This window comes from Ranitomeya variabilis, chromosome 6 (assembly GCF_051348905.1).
Source record: "Ranitomeya variabilis isolate aRanVar5 chromosome 6, aRanVar5.hap1, whole genome shotgun sequence".
Taxonomy (NCBI): domain Eukaryota; kingdom Metazoa; phylum Chordata; class Amphibia; order Anura; family Dendrobatidae; genus Ranitomeya; species Ranitomeya variabilis.
In genome coordinates, this window is record NC_135237.1 from 583,464,866 (window position 1) to 583,486,165 (window position 21,300).

General features: G+C 49.1%; 1 protein-coding gene across 1 annotated transcript in view; it reads right to left on the reverse strand.

Annotated features, from left to right (window-relative positions):
* The window catches only part of PARP10 (poly(ADP-ribose) polymerase family member 10), a 164,945-nt gene that overhangs the window by 133,358 nt on the left and 10,287 nt on the right, over positions 1-21,300 (reverse strand). The window lies entirely within an intron of this gene.

A 21,300-nucleotide genomic window follows, 5' to 3' on the forward strand; every position in this document is an offset into this window, starting at 1 on the left:
CACATGATGAAGGGGAGGGGGACTGCACATGATGAAGTGGGGAAGTGACACTGCACATGGTGAAGGGGGGATTGAGACTGCACATGATGAAGGGGGGAGTGAGACTACACATGATGAAGTGGGGGGAGTGACACTGCAAATGATGAAGGGGGAGTGAGACTGCACATGATGAAGGGGGGAGGGGGACTGCACATGATGAAGTGGGGAAGTAACATTGCACATGATGAAGTGGGGGGAGGGGGACTGCACATGATGAAGTGGGGGAAGTGACACTGCACATGATGAAGGGGGGAGGGGGACTGCACATGATGAAGTGGGGAAGTGACACCGCACATGATGAAGGGGGAGTGAGACTACACAGGATGAAGGGGGAGTGAGACTGCACATGATGAAGTGGGGGAAGTGACACTGCACATGATGAAGGGGGAGGGGGACTGCACATGTTGAAGTTGGGGGGAGGGGGACTGCACATGATGAAGGGGGGAGTGAGACTGCACATGATGAAGGGGGGTTGAGACTGCACATGATGAAGGGGGAGTGAGACTGCACATGATGAAGTGGGGGGGAGGGGGACTGCACATGATGAAGGGGGAGGGGGACTGCACATGATGAAGTTGGGGGAGGGAGACTGCACATGATGAAGTGGGGAAGTGACACTGCACATGATGAAGGGGGGAGTGAGACTGCACATGATGAAGTGGGGGGAGGGGGACTGCACATGATGAAGTGGGGGAGTGACACTGCACATGATGAAGGGGGAGTGAGACTGCACATGAAGTGGGGGGAGGGGGACTGCACATGATGAAGTGGGGGAAGTGACATTGCACATGATGAAGGGGGGAGTGAGACTGCACATGATGAAGTGGGGGGAGGGGGACTGCATATGAAGGGGGGAGGGGGACTGCACATGATGAAGTGGGGGGTAAGGGGTAATCCACATGATGAAGTGGGGAAGAGGGATTGCAGATAATGAAGTGGGGGTTAAAGGCGACTGCGCATGATAAAGTGGGGGGTTAAAGGTGACTGCACACGAATACAGCTGTAACTTGAAACTCCAGTGTGGGACTCTGTCCCCCTCCGCCCTCTCGAAGGCAGGAGGGTGCACAAATCTTTTTGTCTGAAAACCATGTGCTGTCTTGTTCAACTTTCCAACTTAATAGTAAGGCATAATTGGACCCCACTTAGTGACAGAGATATGGAAGGTACATTTTTGGCCCCTGCCTTGGCCGGGCCATCACTCAGTGCGTTTCCCAATTTCCTGTACCCTTGGTATCCGAGAAACAAATTACTGTTTACTCGCTGTGGCTAGCATGGGCATGTTTGGTCTCAATAGAATGCTAATTGCAAAACAAGATCAATAATAATTCCATTGTTGCTATACGAGGTGGCATCCTGAAGCTACGGTGGATATGAATGTTCCATAACTCTGAGACCCTCTGAGAAAAGAGGAGAGCATTTCATACCTCAGCCCACTCAGTGATGTCACGGCCAGAGGGCATATCTTAACCCTGGTGAGTTGTGAGGCTGCGGCAGTCTTGGCCCAGCAGCTCTGCAAGCTGTTATGATGCATTTTGATGCCGCCCCTCCCCCGAGCCACATGATGAAGTGGGGGGTTAAAGGGGACTGCACATAATGAAGTGGGGGGTTAAAGGGGACTGCACCTGACAAAGTGGGGGAAGGGGGATTGCAAATAATGAAGTGGGGGCGTAGGGGGGTTGCAGATAATGAAGTTGGGAAGTAAAGGGGACTGTACATGAGGAAGTGGGGGAAAGGGGTATAGCTGTCTGCTACTCCTCATCGCTGGTGACATATCCCCAAATCCTGGCCCTCCTCAACACATCCCCACACTTATTTATTACCCTGTTGTGAATTCTGCTCTTGAGTTCCCTCCGGTGGTTGTTGGTGGTATTGCAGCTGTTCCTGGCTGGTAATTCCGGTCAGGTGTCCCTGCTGATTGCAGGCCTACTGGGTATTTAGGACTGCTGGATTCATTAGTCAGTGCCAGTTGTCCATTGTTCTTGGAGGGATTGCTGCTCTCTCTGGTTCCTCATGCTCTGCTGCCAATTCAGCTAAGATAAGTGTCTGGTTTTTTGTCTTTCTGCACACATGCAGTGTGCTTGTAATTCAGTGCAATCCATTTGTGTTTTTGTCCAGCTTAGACTTTGTTTGGATTTTTCAGTCATGCTGGATTCTCAGGAGTTGCAGATATACTTGCTATGTCTTTAGTTAGATATAGTATATTTGTATTTTCTGCTGTGGATATTTTTAGGATTTTAATACTGACCGCTTAGAATTCTGTCCTATCCATTTCTATTTAGCTAGAAGTGCCTCTTTTGCTCAATTCTGTTTTTCTGCCTGCGTGTGTCTTTCCTCTATACTCACAGTCAATATTTGAGGGGGGCTGCCTATTCTTTGGGGTTCTGCTCTGAGGCAAGATAGAATTCCCATTTCCACCTATAGGGGTATTTAGTCCTCCGGCTGTGTCGAGGTGTCTAGGACCGGACAGGCACACCCCACGGCTACTTCTAGTTGCGGTGTCAGTTTAGGGTTGCGGTCAGTACAGATACCACTTACTCCTGAGAAGGTCTCTCATGCAGCTTCTAGGTCACCGGATCATAACATTACCCCCTGCCACGATCCTCTACACGTTTTCCCAACCATGATAACCTCATATCCATTCATCCAAGACCCCCTCCACCCGGTCCCCTTTCCTGGAGCACTATGGAACACACTTTCTGTCTGCAACAAACTGACATTTATCCATGACCTCTTCATCACAAACAAACTCTCTTTCCTCGGCATCACTGAAACCTGGCTTACCCTGTTATGATTCCTAGTGGCTGAGGATCACAAATAGACCAGCAAGTGATTAAACTAAGGACGAGCTCTAGGGAGATGGTAACTGGACTGATCGCAAATCTGAACCCATCCAACACAACTAGAGGTAGCCGCTGAACGTGCCTAAAAAATTCCCAGACGTCTCGAGCCAGCCCGAGGAACTAGCTACCCCCAAAGAGAAAGAAGGACCTCGCTTGCCTCCAGAGAAATAATCCCCAAAGATATAGAAGCCCCCAACAAATATTAACGGTGAAGTAAGAAGAAGGCACATACACAGGGATGAAATCAGATTCAGCAAAAGAGGCCCACTAGTACTAGAAAGCAGAAAACAGAGCAGGGGTCTATGCGATCAATAAAAAACCCTTACAAAATATCCATCCTGAGATTTCAAGAACCCACACACCAACTAACGGTGTGTGGGGAGAAACTCAGCCCACTAGAGCAACCAGCAAGCGAGGGAATTACATTTTAGCAAGCTGGAACAGAAAACATGATAAACACTGCTGATCAAAAAATTAGAAAACAAAACTTAGCTTGTCCTGGATGGACTGGGAGCAAGGTAGTCAGAAGGAATCTGAGTAGCACTGATTACATCGACAGCCGGCAACAAGTGGAAGTAAAACAGAGCTATATAGGAACCTCCCAGAGGATAACGAACCAGCTGATAGCCAGAGACCAGCAGGATAACAGACAAAGCCACCAGGGGGAGCCCAAAGCAAAAGTCACACCATACCACCAGTGACCACAAGAGGGAGCCTGAACACAGAGTTCACAACAGTACCCCCCCCTTGAGGAGGGGTCACCGAACCCTCATGAAAACCACCAGGGCGATCAGGATGAGCCACATGGAAGGCACGAACCAAATCAGCTGCATGAACATCAGAGGCGACAACCCAAGAATTATCCTCCTGACCATAGCCCTTCCATTTAACCAAATACTGGAGCCTCCATCTAGAAATACGAGAATCCAAGATCTTCTCCACCACGTATTCCAATTCTCCCTCAACCAGCACACGGGGCAGGAGGCTTAACCGGAGGAACCACAGGCACCACATACCTCCGCAACAACGAGCGATGGAACACATTATGAATAGCAAATGATGCTGGGAGGTCCAGACGAAATGACACAGGGCCAAGGACTTCCAGAATCTTATAAGGACCGATAAACCGAGGCTTGAACTTAGGAGAGGAGACCTTCATAGGAACGAAGCGAGAAGACAACCACACCAAGTCCCCAACGCGAAGTCGGGGACCCACACAGCGACGGCGGTTGGCAAAAAGCTGAGCCTTCTCTTGAGACAGCTTCAAATTGTCCACCACATGATTCCAAATCTGATACAACCTATCAACCACAACATCCACTCCAGGACAGTCAGAAGGCTCCACCTGACCCGAGGAAAAACGAGGATGAAACCCCGAATTACAAAAGAAAGGAGAAACCAAAGTAGCAGAACTAGCCTGATTGTTACGGGCAAACTCGGCCAACGGCAAAAAAGTAACCCAGTTGTCCTGATCAGCAGAAACAAAACATCTTAAATAAGTCTCCAAGGTCTGATTAGTTCACTCGGTTTGGCCATTCGTCTGAGGATGGAAGGCCGACGAAAAAGACAAATCAATGCCCAATTTAGCACAAAAGGTCCGCCAAAATCTAGACACAAACTGGGATCCTCTGTCAGAAACAATGTTCTCAGGAATCCCGTGCAAACGAACCACATTTTGAAAAAACAGTGGAACCAACTCGGAGGAGGAAGGCAACTTAGGCAAGGGCACCAAATGGACCATCTTAGAAAAACGATCACACACCACCCAGATGACAGACATTCTCTGAGAGACAGGGAGATCTGAAATAAAATCCATGGAAATGTGCGTCCAAGGCCTCTTTGGGACAGGCAAAGGTAACAGCAAACCACTGGCTCGAGAACAGCAAGGCTTAGCCCGAGCACAAATTCCACAAGACTGCACAAAGGAACGCACATCCCGCGACAAGGAAGGCCACCAAAAAGACCTGGCCACCAAGTCTCTGGTACCAAATATTCCAGGATGGCCCGCCAACACCGAAGAATGAACCTCGGAGATGACTCTGTTGGTCCATCTATCCGGGACAAACAGTCTCTCCGGTGGACAGCGATCAGGTCTATCCGCCTGAAACTCTTGCAGCACACGTCGCAAATCTGGGGAGATGGCAGACAAAATCACCCCTTCTCTAAGAATACCAGCCGGCTCTCAATCTCCAGGAGAGTCAGGCACAAAACTCCTAGAAAGAGCATCAGCCTTCACATTCTTCGAACCAGGCAGGTACGAAACCACGAAATCAAAACGAGAGGAAAACAACGACCAACGAGCCTGTCTGGGATTCAGCCGCTTGGCCGACTCGAGATAAATCAAATTCTTGTGTGAATGCCCACTTCATAGCCAACAACTCTCGATTACCGACATCATAATTCCGCTCGGCAGGCGAAAACTTTCTTGAAAAGAAAGCACATGGCTTCATCACAGAGTCATCGGAGCTTCTCTGCGACAAAACAGCCCCCGCTCCAATCTCGGAAGCATCAGCCTCCACCTGGAAGGGAAGTGAGACATCTGGCTGACATAAGACCGGAGCCGAAGAAAACCGGCGCTTCAGCTCCCGAAAGGCCTCCACAGCCGCAGAGGACCAATTAGTCACATCAGAACCTTTCTTGGTCAAATCCGTCAAAGGCTTAACAACACCAGAAAAATTAGCTATGAAGCGACGGTAAAAATTAGCAAAACCCAAGAACTTCTGAAGACTCTTAACAGATGTAGGCTACGTCCAGTCATGAATAGCGTGAACCTTGACTGGGTCCATCTCAATAGTAGAAGGAGAAAAAATGAAACCCAAAAAAGAAATCTTCTGGACTCCAAAAAGACATTTTGAGCCCTTCACAAATAAAGCATTGTCACGCAGGACCTGAAAGACCATCCTGACCTGCCTAACATGAGACTCCCAATCATCCGAAAAAACCAGAATATCATCCAGATACACAATCATAAACTTATCCAGATATTCACGGAAGATGTTGTGCATAAAGGACTGAAAGACTGAAGGAGCATTAGAAAGTCCAAAAGGCATCACCAGGTACTCAAAATGGCCTTCAGGCGTATTAAATGCAGTTTTCCATTCATCACCCTGTTTTATACGCACAAGGTTATACGCACCACGAAGATCTATCTTGCTGAACCAACTAGACCCCCTAATGCGAGCAAACAAATCAGTTAACAATGGCAAAGGATACTGAAATTTGACCGTGATTTTATTCAAAAGGCGATAATCAATACAAGGTCTCAGGGAACCATCCTTCTTAGCCACAAAAAAAAATCCCGCACCAAGAGGGGAAGAGGACGGGCGAATATGTCCCTTCTCCAAAGACTCCTTTATATAACTCCGCATGGCAGCATGCTCCGGCACAGATAAATTGAAAAGTCGTCCCTTAGGAAACTTACTACCAGGAATCAAATTTATAGCACAATCACAGTCCCTATGAGGAGGTAGAGAATTGAGTTTGGGCTCCTCAAATACATCCTGGTAGTCTGACAAAAACGTAGGGACTTCAGAAGGAGTGGACGAAGCAATTGACACCACAGGAGTGTCACCATGAATTCCCTGACAACCCCAACTTGACACAGACATTGCTTTCCAATCCAGGACTGGATTATGAGTCTGCAACCATGGTAAACCCAACACGACAACATCATGCAAATTATGCAGTACAAGAAAGCGAATCACCTCCTGATGAACAGGAGTCATGCACATGGTCACTTGTGTCCAGTACTGAGGTCTATTCGTAGCCAATGGCGTAGAGTCAATTCCCCTTAGTGGAATAGGGAATTTTAAAGGCTCCAAATCAAAACCACAGCGCCTGGCAAATGACCAATCCATCAGACTCAGGGCAGCACCTGAATCCACAAAAGCCATAACCGGGTAAGATGACAGGGAACAAATCAGAGTAACAGACAAAATGAACTTAGGCTGCAAAGTACCAATGATGACAGATTTATCAACCTTTTTTTTGCGCTTAGAGCATGCTGAGATAACATGAGCTGAGTCACCACAGTAAAAGCACAACCTATTTTGCCGTCTATAATTTTGCCGTTCACTTCTGGTCAGAATTCTGTCACATTGCATAGATTCAGGTGTCTGTTCAGAAGACACCGCCAAATGGTGCACAGGTTTGCGCTCCCGCAACCGCCGATCAATCTGAATGGCCAGAGTCATTGACTCATTCAGACCTGCAGGCGTAGGGAACCCCACCATGACATTCTTAATGGCTTCAGAAAGACCTTCTCTGAATTTTGCAGCCAGGGCACACTCATTCCACTGAGTAAGCACCGACCATTTCCGAAATTTCTGGCACTACACCTCTGCTTCATCTTGCCCCTGCGAGAGGGCCAATAACGCTTTTTCAGCCTGGTTCTCAAGATTAGGTTCCTCATAGAGCAATCCAAGGGCCAGAAAAAACGCATCCACACTGAGCAATGCAGGATCCCCTGGCGCCAATGCGAAGGCCCAATCTTGAGGGTCACCACGCAAAAAGGAAATGATAATCTTAACTTGCTGAACGGCATCACCAGAGGAACGAGGTTTCAAAGAAAGAAACAACTTACAATTGTTCTTAAAATTCAGGAACCTAGATCTATCTCCAGAAAACAACTCCGGAATAGGTATTCTAGGCTCTGACATAGGACTGTGAACAACAAAATCCTGAATACTTTGAACTCTAGCAGCAAGATGATCCAGACTGGAAGCCAAGCTCTGGACATCCATGTCAGCAGCTGAACTCAGAGCCACACCAAGATTAAGAGGAGGAGAGAAGCTAGCACAGCAGCTAGACACACGGCAACAACAAGAAAAAAAAAAAAAAAAATTCTCAAGGCTTCTTTTCTCCTGCTTCTGCCATGCAATTAACACTTTGCGGGCCAGTTGTACTGTTATGATCCCTAGTGGCTAAGGATCACAAATAGGCCAGCAAGTGATTAAACTAAGGACGAGCTCTAGGGAGATGGTAACTGGACTGATCGCAAATCTGAACCCATCCAACACAACTAGAGGTAGCCGCTGAACGTGCCTAAAAAATTCCCAGACGTCTCGAGCCAGCCCGAGTAACTAGCTACCCCCAAAGAGAAAGAAGGACCTCGCTTGCCTCCAGAGAAATAATCCCCAAAGATATAGAAGCCCCCAACAAATATTAACGGTGAAGTAAGAAGAAGGCACATACACAGGGATGAAATCAGATTCAGCAAAAGAGGCCCACTAGTACTAGAAAGCAGAAAATAGAGCAGGGGTCTATGCGATCAATAAAAAACCCTTACAAAATATCCATCCTGAGATTTCAAGAACCCACACACCAACTAACGGTGTGTGGGGAGAAACTCAGCCCACTAGAGCAACCAGCAAGCGAGGGAATTACATTTTAGCAAGCTGGAACAGAAAACATGATAAACACTGCTGATCAAAAAATGAGAAAACAAAACTTAGCTTGTCCTGGATGGACTGGGAGCAAGGTAGTCAGAAGGAATCTGAGTAGCACTGATTACATCGACAGCCGGCAACAAGTGGAAGTAAAACAGAGCTATATAGGAACCTCCCAGAGGATAACGAACCAGCTGATAGCCAGAGACCAGCAGGATAACAGACAAAGCCACCAGGGGGAGCCCAAAGCAAAAGTCACACCATACCACCAGTGACCACAAGAGGGAGCCTGAACACAGAGTTCAAAACATTACCCCCTCTGACTCATCCTCTCCAGCTGCACTTTCCTATGGCGGATTCCACCTCTCTCACACCCCTCGCCCCACCAGCAAACATGGTGGAGTTGGCTTGCTCCTGACCGACACCTGCTGCTTTACCCCAATTCCACTATCACCCTCCGCTACTCTTCCCTCGTTTGAGGTGCACTCCGTTCGCATCTATTCCCCCTCCAACCTCCAGCTGGCTGTCATCTACCGCCCCCCCAGAACTAGCCATCTCCACCTTTCTCGACCACTTCACCAGCTGGCTACTTCATTTCCTTTCTGCTGACATCCCCACTATCATCATGGGTGACTTCAACATCCCCACTGACACCTCCACCCCAGCTGCCTCTAAACTTTTATCGCTTACTGCCTCCTTCGGCCTCACTCAATGGTCTTCTGCAGCCACTCACAAAGATGGTCACACAGTAGACCTTATCTTTACCCGATTCTATTCCCTTACTAATCTCACTAACTCACCCCTCCCCCTGTCTGACCACAACCTACTGACATTCTCTTCCCTCTCCTCTCCTAGTGCGCAACCCTCACTCCACAAACCCACTCACCATCGCAGAAATCTCAAACACCTCAATTTACAGTCCCTTCTCCCTCTTACAGACATAGCTTCCCTTCATGACACAGATGCTGCTGTCACTTTTTATAACACCATAATAACAGCAACACTCGATTCGGCCGCCTCCTTCATGCATAGCAAAACTCATACAATCAACAGACAGCGCTGGCTGAACAGCCTGACCAAAGAACTGAGACGGGTTTCCAGGGTCTCTGAGCGGAGATGGAAGAGATCCCACTCTGCCGAGCACTTCATCGCATACAAGCAGTCCCTCGCCAGCTTCAAGTTCACGCTCACTGCCGCAAAACAAACTTATTTTTCATCTCTCATATCCTCCTTGTCTCACAACCCTAAACAGCTTTTCAACACTTTCAATTCTCTACTCTGTCCCCAGCACCTCCTCCCTCCCCTCTCATTTCTGCTGAAGACTTTGCCTCTTTCTTTAAATAGAAGATCGATACAATCTGAGAAAGCCTTGGCCCACAGCGCCCTATGTCCCTCTTAGCTGCTCAGCCCTGTTCCTCCAAAACCAGCTTCTCTCTCATGACAGAAGATCACCTCTCCACCCTTCTGTCTAGATCACATCTCACCACGTGCACGCTTGATCCTCTCCCGTCCCACCTCATGCCTAACCTCACCACAGTCTTCATCCCAGCCCTAACACTCCTCTTCAACTTCTCACTCACAACTGGTGTCTTCCCCTCATTCTTCAAATATGCTCAATCACACCCATCCTCAAAAAGCCCTCCCTCAACCCATCCTCTGTGTCTAGCTGTTGCCAGATATCTCTTCTCCCTTATGCCTCAAAACTACTGGAACAGCATGTCCATCTTGAACTGTCCTCCCACCTCTCCTCCTGCTCCCTCTTTAACTGGTTACAATCTGGCTTTCGACCCCATCACTCAACTGAAACTGCCCTAATTAAAGTCACCAATGACCTACTAACCGCCAAGAGCAAGCGACACTACTCTGTCCTCCTCTTTCTGGACCTGTCTTCTGCCTTTGACACTGTGGACCATTCCCTCCTGCTACAGATTCTGTCATCTCTTGGTATCACAGACTTGGCCCTATCCTGGATCTCATCATATCTAACAGACTGGACATTCAGTGTCTCTCTCTCCCACACCACCTCCTCACCTCGCCCCTTGTCTGTCGGTGTTCCCCAAGGCTAAGTTCTAGGACCCCTACCCTTCTCCATCTACACCTTCGGCCTGGGACAGTTCATAGAATCCCACGGTTTGCAGTATCATCTCTACGCCAATGACATGCAGATTTACCTATCCGGACCTCACCTCACCTCCTTACTCACCAAAATCCCACACTGTCTGTCTGCTATCTCGGCCTTCTTTTCTGCTTGCTTTCTAAAACTGAACATGGACAAAAAACAGAATTCATCATTTTTCCCCATCTCACTCTACCCCTCCACATCTCACTCTACCCCTCCACCAGACCTATCCATCAAGGTCAATGGCTGCTCACTTTCCCCAGTCCAGCATGCTCGGTGCCTCGGGGTGATCCTCGACTCTGCCCTATCTTTCAAGCCACATATCCAAGCCCTTGCCTCCTCCTGCCGTCTCAAACTCAAAAATAATTCCCGAATCCGCGCATTCCTCGACAACAAAACCACAAAACACTAGAGCACGCCCTTATCTCCCACCTTGACTACTGCAACCTCCTTCTCTCTGGCCTCCCCTCTAGCACTCTGGCACCACTCCAACCATCCTACACTCTGCTGCCCGACTAATCTACCTATCTCCCCGCTATTCCCCAGCCTCCCCTCTCCGCCAATCCCTTCACTGGCTTCCTATCGTCCAGAGACTCCAGTTCAAAACCCTTACTATGACATACAAAGCCATCCACAACCAGTCTCCTCCATACATCTGTGACATGGTCTCCCGGTACTTACCTACACGCAACCTTCGATCCTCACAAGATCTCCTTCTCTACTCCCCTCTTATCTCTTCTTCCCACAACCGCATTCAAGACTTCTCCCGTGCTTCCCCATACTCTGGAACTCTCTACCCCAACACATAAGACTCTCGCCTACCATAGAAACCTTCAAAAAGAACTTGAAGACTCACCTCTTCCGACAAGCCTACAGCCTGCAGTGATCCTCAACCTACTGAACCACCGCACAACCAGCTCTACCCTCTCCTAGTGTATCCTCACCCATCCCCTGCAGACTGTGAGCCCTCGAGGGCAGGGTCCTCCCTCCTTCTGTACCTGTTAGTGCCTTGTTTTTTGCTCATGTTTATTGTATTTGTCTATATTTGCCTCGTTTTAACATGTAAAGCACCATGGAATAAAAATGTATTATAATAATAATAATAATAATAATAAAGAGGGGGTTTAAAGGGGACTGTACATAATGAAGTGGGGGTTAAAGGGGACTGCACATGATGAAGTGGAGGGGTTGAAGGGGACTGCACATGATGAAGTGGGGAGAAGGCAGATTGCAAATAATGAAGTGGGGAGTTAAAGGGGACTGCAGATGATGAAGTGGGGGGTTAAAGGGGACTGCATATGATGAAGTGGGGAGGTTAACGGGGACTGCACATGTGTCATGTCGGACACTATTCACACTAGGGCGTCCGACAGACAGCGGTAATTCCACATTCGTCCTCTATACGCTCAGTGGCGCCGGCTAGACTTTATCCAGGTTGTCCGGGGTTAATCTAGCTGGTAATCGGGTTGGAGGCTGGGTCACGCCCATGGCCTTTAAATAGCCATTCTGGACTTTGGGCGTCGCCGATTATAGCTTGTGCCTGGTGATCTCGGTCTGGAGTGGTGGTCTAGGAGAAGAAATATCGTATCTGGTGGTGTATTATCTTTTGTCATATTTCTCCTTCCTATATTTGTATTTGTTTTGCCCTGTGCACATTATAGTGTTTTCCTGTGTGTCTGCGGCGTGGTGCGTTTTTTAGTTTTCCCTGTCTGTGCTTTCTGTGGGGATTGGTGTGCGGTCTAATCACTGGGTGGTGGGTGGAGGTTTCAGCATAGTACTAAAACAGGAGTCAGGGTCAGGCCTGGCGGCCCAGACATGCACACCATCAGTGTAAATTCTGGGAGAGGGACAAACAGGGTTTTCCCTAGTCTGAGGGATATCGCAGGGGCCCGGGTAATCAGCTGTAGTCTACCCAGTACCCGCGTGACAACATGATGAAGTGGGGGAAAGGGGACTGCACATGATGAAGTGGGGGAAGGCGGAATGCAAGTAATAAAGTGGGAGGTTAAAGGAGACTGCACATGATGAAGTGGGGGGTTAAAGTGGACTGCACATGAAGTGGGGGGTTAAAGGGGGCTGCACATGATGAAGCGGGAGGGTAAAGGGGACTGCACATGATGAAGGGGGGGAAGGGGATTGCAAATAATGAAGTGGGGGTTTAAAGGGGACTGCACATGATGAAGTGGGGGGAAGGCGGATTGCTAATAATAAAGTGGGGGTTAAAGGGGACTGAACGTGATGAAGTGGGGGTTAAAGGGGACTGCACATGATGAAGTGGGGTTTAAAGGGACTGCACATGATGAGGTTAAAGGGGACTGCACATGACGAAGTGGGGAAAGGGGACTGCACATGATGAAGTAGGGGGGAAGGGAACTGCACATGATGAAGTGGGGGGAGGGGGATTGCACATGATGACGTGGGGGAGGGGACAGGAGACTGCAAATGATGAATTGAGTGTGAGGGATGGGGACAGCAATTGAATTGAAGGTGGGGTTGGAGAGGGCAAATAATAATCTAGGGGAGAGCAAATAATGATACATTTTGAGGGTGGGGGAGTAAATGATGTTTTGAATGTGGGGGGAGAGCTGTTGATAATGAATAGAGGGTGGGAGAGAGAGAAGACATAACAATGAATTGGGACGGAAGGCGCATATAAATATAATGAATTGGGGGATGGGAAGTACATAGTGGGGGGTGTTAATTCATTACCAGTCACTGCATAGTCAAGGGAAAGAGTACAGGGGCTAATTAATTTATATATTTATTAGGTGGGGGAAGTGGCTATGCATAGTTAGCTGGGGCACAGTGGTGGATCACAATTTATATTTGGAATGGTGGGTTGCATTATGACCAATTATATAATAATGGTGGGTGTGTTTCTGTATTCAGATGTGTAGTGTAGAAAAAAAGGAAAAAAGTGGGGAATGTGCTCTGGAAGCAGTGCTCTAGGTAACTGTTAATTTATGCAGAGACGAGTCCTGGCTGGAAGAAGTGATGGCGGTCTGCACTGCATTAAAAAGAAAAGCAAATATGAAGGACTTCAGCTGGAGACGTCACTGGTGAGTCAGTGTGTTTCCTGTACACTGACACTATACACAGTGTACTGTTATGATCCGGTGACCTTGAAGCCGCATGAGACTTTCTCAGGAGAGGGTGGAACCTGTACTGACCGCAAACCCTAAACTGACACCGCAACTAGAAGTAGCCGTGGGGTGTACCTATCACATCCTAGACACCTCGACACAGCCGGAGGACTAAATACCCCTATAGATGGAAATGGGAAACCTATCTTGCCTCAGAGCAGAACCCCAAAGGATAGGCAGCCCCCCACAAATATTGACTGTGAGTATTAGAGGAAAGACACACGCAGGCAGAAAACAGGATTTAGCAAAAGAGGCCACTCTAGCTAAATAGGAAAGGATAGGACAGAATGCTAAGCGGTCAGTATTAAAACCCTGAAAATATCCACAGCAGATAATACAAAAATTCCACCATCTAACTAAAGACATGGAATGTATATCTGCATCTCCTGAGAATCCAACTTGACTGAAAAAATCCTAACACAGTCTGAGCTGGACAAGAAAAAACAATGAATAGCACTGATTGTGAAGCACACAGCATGTGTGCTGAAGAAACAAAAACCAGAGACTTATCTTTGCTGATTTGGCAGTAAGGCAGAGGGAATCAGACTGAGATCCAAAACCTCCAAGAACAATAGACAACTGGCAAGGACTCATTGTCACGATATGGTATGAAATATCATATAAGTTTAGTTCTCTTGCTAGCATGCTGTGGGCTAAGCCCCCTTCTTGGAGTGATTCTGCAGCTTGTAGCTGCAAATTCCTGACTTTCAGCTCACAAGTCCTCACCCCCTCGCCAAGGTATTTACGACCGGCATTTCCTGTAGTGGAAAGTGACCAGCTTCAACTGGATTAGAAACTTCCAGAATCATGAAAGTCTTTTTTTCTGTTTTTGTAAGATATTAGGCAAATTATTTAAGTTAAGAACACGAAAATATATATTCTTAATCTCCATCGGAGCACCTATCCAGCACTCTAAACATGAGCTTCTAACTCCATCAGGTAAAGAAGTAGGGATTCCTCTGTAAATATACCTCCCAAATAGGACATATTTGATCTCACTAGAGTGCCAGCGATAATACAAGATGAATGCTGGGTTTGTTAGGACTATGACATGTTTTGTAGCGGAATTACAAGTCTTAGACAAATTTAGCTTACATTTAGTTAGACTGAAAAGGTAGGAGGGTCTGGGATAGCCAGCCCTTTTTGGTGATGTCACCAAGCTGAGCTATAACTGTTTTGGCCAGACTCAAGGAGTCAGTCTGCTGCCTGAAGAACATGTGAGTCTGATCTGAAGAGCTGTACCCCATGCACTGGGATTTTTGGGAGCTCCGCCCACCAGCATGGTTTTTGCCTTAACTGATATGAACTAAGAACATGTGAGTGTTATCTTTTCTCCTTTAATCCTCTTTATGTTATAATTACCTGGTAACTTGCAATTGTCTCATTTGTAACATCTTTGTAAAATATTTTTATAAAGCACTGCCTAAACTTTACGGAGTATAATATTTAATACTAGTTCATTCTCCATGCTCTAAACGTACCCTGTCTCTGGAAGGGAATTACGCTACTGTGTTGGGTTAGCTTCGGACCCGTTTAATCGGAGCTGGTGGCAGCGATAGTGTGCAGGCTTTTGGGTGATGTGAAGCGACTGCGGCGTTTATAATTATTGTTCCTGCCTGAGCAGGAGTAGTTTATCGCGTCGCTGCAGCGTTCCCAATAGCCAGTACATAGCAGGCAGCCTTTCTGGCGACCAATTACCCTAGGTGCAGTACCTAATCTGACCTGAGAGTAAGGGGGTTGCCAGAGAGCTGAAAGGGTTAAGTGGAACTGTAAGCGGGATACATAAGTCCCTGCAGTTCATGGTATATTGAAGAGCAGTGGGATACCTAGAATAAGCCCCTGCTGTAAACTAAGAGGTCAATAGCCTCGTGTGTGACTTTTTATCACATTGTGGAGTGGAGGGATAACAAAGATAAGCCCCCTGCACATGTGATAGCCGTCTGTTGGCCTAGAGTCACCCCGATCCGTGACGTAGGGGTGACGGTCACGGTGTGGATCCCTGACATATTGGTGGAAGCGGTCAGGGGTTCGTGACACTCATGAATCCAGCAACCTTAAATATCCCAGTCAGAACTGCAATCAGCAGGGACACCTGCCCAGGATTGCAATCCAGAGACAACTGCATTACCACCAACAACCACCGGAGGGAACCCAAGAGCAGAATTCACAACAGTGTACTATATACACAGCTCCTGTGTATAATGTCACTGGTGATCACTGTATTATCTGTACACTGACACTGTATACAGATGTCCTGTGTATAATGTCACTGATGATCTCTGTATTACCTTACACTAACACTATATACAGACCTCCTGTGTATAATGTTAATGGTGATCACTATATTACCGGTACACTGACACTATATACAGAGCTCCTGTGTATAATGTCATTGGTGATCACTATATTACCGGTAGTACACTATACACTATTTACAAAGCTCCTGTGTATAATGTCACTGCTGATCCCTGTATTACCTGTACATTATATACTATATACAGAGCTCCTGTGTATGTCACTGGTGATCCCTGTATTACCTGTAAACTGTACACTATACAGAGCTCCTGTGTATAATGTCACCAGTGATCACTGTATTTCCAGTATCCTGACACTATATACAGAGCTCCTGTGTATCATGTCACTGGTGATCACTGTATTACCTGTACAATGACACTATATATACAGAGCTCCTGTGTATAATGTCACTGGTGATCACTGTATTACCTGTACACTATATACAGAGCTCCTGTGTATCATGTCACTGGTGATCACTGTATTGCCTGTACAATGACACTATATATACAGAGCTCCTGTTTATAATGTCACTGGTGATCAATGTATTACCTGTACACTATATACAGAGCTCCTGTGTATAATGTCACTGGTGATCAATGTATTACCTGTACAGTGACACTATATACAGAGCTTCAGTGTATAATGTCACTGGTGATCACTGTATTACAAGTACACTAGAAAGAGGCACCATAAGCTGCTGGTCTACTGGAGACATCCTGAAGCCCACAGCAAGGGTGCTATGCACACACAAACTGCAAGTCTAGTCTCAGATTCAATACAAAGGCCCAGGTGTGTCTGAAGATAGGCTCAAGCAGTTCATTACCAGGGCCGTATTTGCCACTAGGCACTTGAGGGCACGTGCCTAGGGCGGTAAGATGCGGGGGGCGGCACCTGAGCAAGGCAAGGTTTTTTTTCTTTTTTTTTTTTTTTTTTTAAATTGTCCGGGTCCGCCCGCCCTCCTTCCCTCCCTTCTCCCGCCCTCCTAAGTCTTATGGCTGCTGCGGGGGTGTCAGATACAGCGCGCCGCCCTCATGTGTACTGCACAGGGATCCGGAAACAAGTCACAGTGCAAGTGCAAGCCCTACCCCCTCCTCGCTGAGGCGCCAAGTTCAGTTTCTGCCTCATAGTCCTGTGTTGGGCCGCCCACCCACCTGTCTTCCGGCTGCTGTGGGAGTATCGGATCCCCCCAGGGGCAGGCTGGGCTGGGGCGCAGGGTTCAGATGCCCCTGGGATGGTCCCCCAGCTTCTGGCTGCTTGCTGGGTTAAAGGCTGGGTGTCGGCAGCTGCATCCCTGCACTACAGACACGCCCACTCTGTGTGCCGAACTCACCTGACTGGAAGGAGGAGATCCAGAGTGGCACAGCGTGCCCAGTCCAGATCGCAGCTGGTTAGGACGGTCCTGGGATCTGACAGGTAAGTGGCGAACACTGGGCCAGAGCGAGACCTCGGTTTGAAGTGAGGCACTCATGCCGGCACACTGCTGCGGGGTTATCCTGCTGAGGCTCTGCTCTACTGCTCACTGGAGACTGCTGGGCTCTGGTGGCACTGGCTTGTGATGGGTGTGTGCAGTCTTTGTGTGTGCCTACTGTGCCCCCCTGTGCAGTCTGTGTGTGCCTACTGTGCCCCCCTGTGCAGTCTGTGTGTGTGCCTACTGTGTCCCCCTGTGCAGTCTGTGTGTACCTACTGTGTCCCCCTGTGCAGTCTGTGTGTGCCTACTGTGCCCCCCTGTGCAGTCTGTGTGTGTGCCTACTGTGTCCCCCTGTGCAGTCTGTGTGTACCTACTGTGTCCCCCTGTGCAGTCTGTGTGTGCCTACTGTGCCCCCCTGTGCAGTCTGTGTGTGTGTGCCTACTGTGCCCCCCTGTGCAGTCTGTGTGTGTGTGCCTACTGTGCCCCCCTGTGCAGTCTGTGTGTGTGTGCCTACTGTGCCCCCCTGTGCAGTCTGTGTGTGTGTGCCTACTGTGCCCCCCTGTGCAGTCTGTGTGTGTGCCTACTGTGCCCCCCCTGTGCAGTCTGTGTGTGCCTACTGTGCCCCCCCTGTGCAGTCTGTGTGTGCCTACTGTGTCCCCCTGTGCAGTCTGTGTGTGCCTACTGTGTCCCCCTGTGCAGTCTGTGTGTGTGTGCCTACTGTGCCCCCCCTGTGCAGTCTGTGTGTGCCTACTGTGTCCCCCTGTGCAGTCTGTGTGTGCCTACTGTGCCCCCCCTGTGCAGTCTGTGTGTGCCTACTGTGTCCCCCTGTGCAGTCTGTGTGTGCCTACTGTGTCCCCCTGTGCAGTCTGTGTGTGCCTACTGTGCCCCCCTGTGCAGTCTGTGTGTGTGTGCCTACTGTGTCCCCCTGTGCAGTCTGTGTGTGTGTGCCTACTGTGCCCCCCTGTGCAGTCTGTGTGTGCCTACTGTGTCCCCCTGTGCAGTCTGTGTGTACCTACTGTGTCCCCCTGTGCAGTCTGTGTGTGCCTACTGTGCCCCCCTGTGCAGTCTGTGTGCCTACTGTGTCCCCCTGTGCAGTCTGTGTGTGCCTACTGTGCCCCCCTGTGCAGTCTGTGTGTGCCTACTGTACCCCCCTGTGCAGTCTGTGTGTGCCTACTGTGCCCCCCTGTGCAGTCTGTGTGTGCCTACTGTGTCCCCCTGTGCAGTCTGTGTGTGCCTACTGTGCCCCCCTGTGCAGTCTGTGTGTGTGCCTACTGTGCCCCCCTGTGCAGTCTGTGTGTGCCTACTGTGCCCCCCTGTGCAGTCTGTGTGTGTGCCTACTGTGTCCCCCTGTGCAGTCTGTGTGTGCCTACTGTGCCCCCCTGTGCAGTCTGTGTGTGCTTACTGTGCCCCCCTGTGCAGTCTGTGTGTGCCTACTGTGTCCCCCTGTGCAGTCTGTGTGTGCTTACTGTGCCCCCCTGTGCAGTCTGTGTGTGCCTACTGTGCCCCCCTGTGCAGTCTGTGTGTGCCTACTGTGCCCCCCTGTGCAGTGTGTGTGTGCCTACTGTGTCCCCCTGTGCAGTGTGTGTGTGCCTACTGTGCCCCCCTGTGCAGTCTGTGTGCCCCTACTGTACCCCCCTGTGCAGTCTGTGTGTGCCTACTGTGCCCCCCTGTGCAGTCTGTGTGTGCCTACTGTGTCCCCCTGTGCAGTCTGTGTGTGCCTACTGTGCCCCCCTGTGCAGTCTGTGTGTGCCTACTGTGCCCCCCTGTGCAGTCTGTGTGCCCCTACTGTGCCCCCTGTGCAGTCTGTGTGCCCCTACTGTGCCCCCCTGTGCAGTCTGTGTGTGCCTACTGTGCCCCCCTGTGCAGTCTGTGTGTGCCTGTGTCCCCCTGTGCAGTCTGTGTGTGCCTACTGTGTCCCCCTGTGCTGTCTGTGTGTGTGTGTGTGTGTGTGTGTGTGTGTGTGTGTGTGTACATACATACACATGTCCCTGCCCTGTAATAGCGTCCCCGATCCAGTAATAGCGGTCTCCTGCCTTGTAAACAGGATCACAGGAGGCTGAGTCCCTTCCTCTGGAAGTCTGCAGTGGCAGAAGTGGGACAATGCAGCAGGCCCTGAATGGGAGGAGGGGGTGTCACATCCGTGCAATGCTGCGGGCCCAATGTTGGCGGTAAGAGCTAAGTGGAGTGCATTGCTTTCCTGCCGGCCATATTTCTGAAGCTGTGGGCCACCGAAGGTGGAGATTCGGATCTTGGTCCAGATTCGGATCTTGGTCCAGATGCGATCTTGGTCCAGATGCGATCTTGGTCCAGATGCGATCTCAGTCTGCACATGCGCCGCCTGTGGCGGCCGTCTTCCTGAATCCCTCCACAGGGAAAACAATGCACTTACGCCGTAGCCTGGAGCCCTCATTATCGTAGGAATGTCAGTTAATAAATTGTTTTTCTAAGCTTTATAGTGTAGTTTTAGGTCAGAGAGGGATGCTAGGGATGAGCTAGCAAGGTGCAGGGTCAGGTAGTGATGTCTACTTGCGGACATGTGTGGCACTTGTGGTGATACAAAAAACACTGCTAGCAACTTTTCTTTCCATTGCTGCAAGTACCGCATTTTCCGGATCACGGCAAAACCGCAAGTGCCGCACATGTCAGCAAGTCCCATAGGGAATGAATGAGGCCGAACACAGTGTTGCCGTAAGTGATCTGCTATGTGGCAGATGCAGAAAAACTGCCAGATCTTCCGCAAATGGCAAAAATCGCTGATGTGAAAGTAGCCTAAGGCTACTTTCACACTAGCGTCATGCACTGCACGTCGCTATAAGTCATTGCAGCGCACCGACGCTAGCGTTGAAAGCGCCGCACAACGGGGGCAGCGGATGCTGTTTTTCATCACATCCGCTGGCCAATTGTGAGGTGCGGGGAGGCAGGGGCGGAGTTCCGGCCGCGCATGGCCGGTCGGAAAAGATGTTCTCGACGCACCAAAAAACGTTACATGCAACGTTTTTTGGTGGCGACGCAACCGTCGCACTGCGTCGCTAATGCAAGTCAATGGAGAAAAAACGCATCCTGCAAGCACTTTTGCAGGATGCATTTTTTCTGCAAAACGACGCATAGCGACGTGCAGTGCACGGCGCTAGTGTGAAAGTAGCCTTAGTCACTGCCGAGAGGGTCTGCATTAGTCATACTCACCAATGGGGGAGGCACCACGAAAAGTGCCTAGGGCAGCATAAACTCGAAATACGGCCCTGTTCATTACATGAAAGCATGCCAGGCAACCTACAAAGCCTGACGAGGAGCTCCAGAAAAATGAACAGAACCTGGCAGATGGAGCTGAGAATCCTCACCGATCCTGTGGAAAACCTCACACTGAATTATACAAACTTCATATTAGAAGATGTGTGGATCTCAATTGTCTGGTAAATGTTGAGGACAGTCAACCTGACAGTCCAGGAGGTAGTGAGGAACTGGGAGATTTTAGGGTCTTTTGTATCCCAGGAGATAAGAGTCCGCAGGTCATAATCTCCAGCTTTTATAGGAACTGCACATATTAATAGCAAAATAATCACAAAAAATTATAATCTTTTCCCTTATGTCTCCATCAGCTGAACAACAGATAGGGAATCTTCAAGCCTGGGGAATATGTCAAAGACGGAAACATTTCATGATCAGGAGGACACCTCAAAGTCAGGAGAACATTTCACAGCCAGGAGGATATCTCCACCTAAGAAAGACATCGCAAGGCTAGGGGGAACATCTCACGGTTCGGAGGACATATCAAAATCAAGAGATCATCTCATAATCAGGACGAAGTCTCCAAAGCAGGTGGACACCTCAAGGCCATGAGGACATCACAAGGCAAGGGGAAAATCTCACAATTAAGAGGAAACCTCAGGAGCAGGAGGACACCTGAGGATCAAAAGGACACGTCACCATCAGGGGGGCACTTCCAGATCAGTAAAGTACCTCCGGATCAGTAAGGTACCTCCGGATCAGTAAGGTACCTCTGGATGAGGACACCTTAGGATCAGAAGGACATCTCATGATCAAAAGGACACCTCATGTTTGGGAGAAAATG